Raw genomic sequence first — 5,079 nt, forward strand, 5'->3', positions numbered from 1 at the left:
TTAGTTCTGCAACAATGGTCACTAGGAAACATCACAGATTTCGGTCCTAATTCCCACAAGTTTTGGTTCGACTCACATGACAAACTGACTCAATAAAAAGAAAAATAAAGAAAACAAATGTCATAGGTGACCCTCCCCCGGACTTACTTCACACCATCTCCGGTGTGAAAATAAGCCAAAGAGAAGAAAGAAGGAAGAGAAGAAGAAGAGCATGTGCATCGGGTTGCTCGCGTCCTGCGAGCATGTGCTCCGCATCTTCTTCCAACATTCCTGAAACCGAAAAGAGAAGAAACAAATCCTAAAAAGAAAAAGAAAAACTCAGCAATATATACCTGGTGGGTTGCCTCCCACCCAGCGCTTGTTTTAAGTCATTAGCTTGACTCGAAAGCTCCTTAGGCAATAGGAGGGTCGCCTAGGGCGAAGGTTTCACCCCTTGCGTGCTCAGAGGCGGCAAGATATGGTTTCAGCCTCTGTCCATTCACCACAAATTCTTCTCCTTTTGTGTCCAGCAACACAACAACCCCATATGGTCTAATCTCCTTGATGGTGAAGGGTCCAGACCATCGTGATCTTAGTTTTCCGGGAAACAGTTTCAGCCTAGAGTTGAACAACAAGACTTGATCATTAGGAGCAAAGGTGCCGATCGAGTAAACATGTTCTTCAGGAAGGCTATCATCCAGGGGTAGCTCTTCTTCTATCCTCATTCATGACAAGTGATCTGCAACTCCGTTCTCAATACCCTTCTTGTCTTTAATCTCCAAGTCAAACTCTTGAAGCAACAAAATCCAACGGAGTAGCCTTGGTTTTGCATCCTTCTTGGTCAGTAGATACCTCAATGCTGCATGATCAGTGTGAACAACCACTTTGGAACCAACAAGGTATGATCGAAACTTCTCAAAAGCAAACACAACCGCTAAAAGTTCTTTCTCGGTTGTAGCGTACTTGCACTGAGCCTCATCCAAGGTGCGGCTGGCATAGTATATCACGTGCAGCTTCTTGTCTTTTCTCTGTCCCAGAACCGCTCCCACGGCATAATCACTCGCATCAGTCATGACCTCAAAGGGAATGTCCCAATCTGGCGGTTGTACAATCGGAGCGCTAACCAAAGCTCCTTTGATCGTGTGAAAGGCCTCCAAGCAAGCAGAATCGAAATCAAACTTCACTTCCTTACACAACAGATGGGTAAGTGGTCTTGCTATCTTGGAGAAATCCTTAATGAACCGTCTGTAGAAACCGGCATGGCCAAGGAAACTGCGGATCCCTTTTACCGAATTAGGCGGTTGTAAACTCATCATCACCTCAACCTTGGCTTTGTCAACCTCAATCCCCTTTTCAGAAATCTTGTGTTCCAGCACTATCCCATCTCTGACCATGAAGTGGCATTTCTCCCAATTCAGCACCAGATGTTTGTCTTCACACCGCTGCAACACCCTGCACAAATTAGACAAACAAACGGAAAAGGAGCTCCCATAGACGGAGAAATCGTCCATGAAAACTTCCATTATATCCTCAATCAGGTCAGTGAAAATGGACATCATGCATCGTTGGAAGGTCACTGGTGCATTGCACAAGCCAAACGGCATTCTGCGGTAAGCAAAGGTGCCGTAAGGACATGTGAATGTGGTCTTCTCTTGATCGTCGGGATGGATTGGGATCTGAAAGAAACCTGAATAGCCATCTAAGAAACAGTAGTAAGGATGGTTAGCCAATCTCTCAAGCATTTGATCAATAAACGACAAAGGAAAATGATCCTTACGGGTCGCAGCATTAAGTTTTCTATAGTCTATGCACATGCGATGTCCCGTAACTGTCCTAGTAGGAATCAATTCATCCTTATCATTCTTAACCACTGTAATTCCACCTTTCTTAGGGACTACATGAACTGGACTAATCCAGGAACTATCAGAAATAGCATAAATTACACCCGCATCTAGAAGTTTCATTATCTCTTTCTTAACAACATCCTTTAGATTCGGGTTCAACTTCCTCTGATGTTCTATCGAAGTCATTGATTCATCTTCTAGATGTATCCTATGCATGCAAAGTTCTGGTGAGATTCCTGGGATGTCATCTAGTGAATACCCTAGAGCATTTCTATACTTCCTAAGTTCACAAAGGAGCAAAGCGGTCTCTACATTGTTTAGTTCAGACTTCACTATCACGGGGTATGTAGAGTTAGGACCTAGGAACACGTACCTTAGGCCGGCTGGAAGTGGTTTTAGCTCTACCTTTGGAGCTCTTAACTCGCTCCAAGGACCGTCCGCTGACTTTACCGGAGCATGTGCTCTGGGATCCGGAGCAGGTGCTCCCTCGGCGGATTCCTCCTCTGATTGGTTCTCATCGTCTAGGCTGGCGTAAGCTACCAGTTGCTAGAACCGTGTACCTGCATCCAAAATGCGTGTAAAACCATCAGCTTCCTCATTCAAGAATCCATACTTACCCTCTGCCTTTGTCAAGGCAACCTCCAACGGGTCGAGAGTGAGAAATTCATCGGTAACCTCATGTGCAACCTCTGAACCATCATCAACCACAAAAGTCTGACCATCTATCATAGGTTTCTTGAGCAGCTTATTCATCTCAAACCTTGCGATCATATCCCCCAGCTGGAGATCGATCGCTCCCCCTTGCACATCTATAATCGCACCAGCTGTGCATAAGAATGATCTACCTAAGATCAGGGGGTCACGTGGTTCTTCTTCAAGTTCCAGAACCACAAAGTCTGCTGGTATAAGCGTGTCCCCTATCTGGACATGTAAATCTTCCAACACTCCTATGGGGCGCTTGGTGGATCTATCCGCGAATACTAACGAAATCCGTGTAGACTTGAGCTTCGTGTATCCCAGCCTTTTAGCCACTGAATATGGCATAAGGTTCACACTGGAACCCAGATCACAGAGGGAGTTTGCAAAAATCGTTTTACTGATTCTCACGGATAAGACAAATCGCCCTGGATCATCTCTCTTTTTTAGCACTTTGTTTTGCAGCACAGCACTGCACTCTCTTGAAACCATCATCACGTCCTCTTCCTCTGACACTCTCCCACAAACTAACCCTTTCACATATCTCTTCAAAGCAGGTATCATCTGAACGGCATCAGCTAGGGGTAGTTTTACTCTCAACATCTCCTTGCACTTTGCATCCTCCAAATCCTTGCGAGATTTCTTAGGAGGAACAATGTAAGGAACCCTAGGGGTGTACACGCGTGCAGGAGGTACCTCAGTAGGAACGGTATGATCGGGAGTCGGGAGCACGTGCTCGCTGGATGGGAGCACATGCTCGCCGGATGCTTCGGCTTCTTTTTGACTCAACGGTGGAGTCTCAGCAGCATGTTGAGGAATGTATTCTTCAGCAATACCCTTGCCCTTGTCAAGCCTAGCGGATGGTGCTTCTCTAGGGGGTAACTTCTTTCCTCCCCTTAGCTCAATCGCATTGACATACTCGTTCCGCGGTATTGCTTCCCCTTTTCCGGGCAGAGTCCCAGGAGTTCTTTTCACGGCTTCAGCAGTCTGCGCAACCTGAACATCAAGCTTCTTCACATGTGAAATTACTGCCTCATACTTCCCATTAAGGTCATTATACATGGTATTGACCTTAGCGTTGATTTCCACTGAAGCTTTTTGTTGATTCACCAAGAGTTGTTGCATCATGTTTTTCAGCTCATCCTGAGAGCTGCTAGCAGATGAAGGTCCCAACTGCTGGTTGGTGAAAGGCAGTGCTTGTTGAGCGCTTGTATATGCCTGCTGGTTCCCCCCTTGGAAACGGTTTTGAGTGGGCACAAACTGTTTGCCTTGGAAGTTGTTTGAGAAGGTTTTCTGATAACCCATCTGATTCTGAGCTCCTTGCTGCGGATACACCTGATCCTGAGGGTTCTCCACGTTGGTGCTTCTATAGGACAAATTCGGATGGCTTCTGTAGTTCGGGTTGAAACCCCTGTTCTGCACAAAACCTTGCCCACTCACATAATTAACCTCCATCGTCTTATCCTCTCCATCACAAATCTCTTGAGCTAGCGGCATGTCTCCGGTCTCATCGACAAAATGGACAGTTTTCTGGCTCCCCTTCAGAAGAAGGTTCACCTTGGCTGTCAACTCGTCAATCTTTTGCGTATCGACACTGTCGACCTTCACGGACCTGTCATACTCAGGAGCCTTGTTGCTGGAGCTTGCAGCTAGGTTCTCAATCAACTGATATGCTCCTTCCTTAGACTTTGTCATAAAATCCCCATTGCTGGCCGAGTTGAGAACGTTTCTGTAGTCCCAGTTAACTCCATCATAGAAAATGCCCAGAATCTGTTCATCACTGAATCCATGGTGCGGACACTCTCTACGGTACTCTTTGTACCTCTCCCAAGCCTCGCAGAAGGCTTCTCCAGTGTGCTGTTGGAACGATGAAATCTTGTTCCTCAGGGCAGAGGTCTTAGCCTTGGTGTAGAAATGGTCCAGAAATGCAGACCTACACTATTCCCATGATGTTAGAGACCCAGGTGGCAATGACTTCAGCCAACGTGAAGCTCTATCCGCAAGAGAGAAGGGAAAGAGCTTGCACTTCAGAAAGCCTGGCGGTATCCCATTTGAACCAGTGGTGCTACATATCTCCTCAAAATTCTCGATGTGGTCCATCGGAATCTCAGCTGGGAGACCGTGAAATAGGTGCTGCTTCACTAGAGAGATCATCTGTGGCTTGATCTCAAAATCTTGGTTCGGGATGGTGGGAGGAACAATCGCCGCTCGGTTGGTGTAGGACACATGCGGGTTGTCCTTGTCCCCAATGGACGGTTCTTTCGTGTTGAGCACGGAGCAACTGCCCCAACTGTTGTCGAAGTTGCTGCAACTCGGCAGCCATATCCTCATTGTTTCTGTTGTCACCCATGTTGACGGATTGAAACTTTCTGTTCTTGCGGTTTGTTCTTTCTGCCAAAGAGAGCTCTGCGGCTGACAAAGCGACTAGTTCTTCGGTGTTGTTTCTTCTTGTAGATCTTCTTGACATGCACCTGAAACACACGCAAAGAAGAAGCAGAAAGACAAATCAGTAAGGTCTTAGTCTAGTAATCTCGCCGAAAAACAAAGGTAAAAATTCGGT

At 46.4% G+C, this 5,079-nt stretch overlaps 1 non-coding gene across 1 annotated transcript; it reads left to right on the forward strand.

The window, feature by feature from the left end:
- The first annotated feature begins 4,302 nt into the window (after positions 1 to 4,302).
- LOC147928796 (small nucleolar RNA R71) lies at positions 4,303 to 4,409 on the forward strand. The gene has a single exon (XR_015581140.1). It is a non-coding gene; the product is annotated as a small nucleolar RNA R71 (small nucleolar RNA).
- Positions 4,410 to 5,079: the final 670 nt, after the last annotated feature.

Source organism: Camelina sativa, chromosome 14, assembly GCF_030686135.1.
Source record: "Camelina sativa cultivar CO46 ecotype springtype chromosome 14, ASM3068613v1".
NCBI lineage: Eukaryota > Viridiplantae > Streptophyta > Magnoliopsida > Brassicales > Brassicaceae > Camelina > Camelina sativa.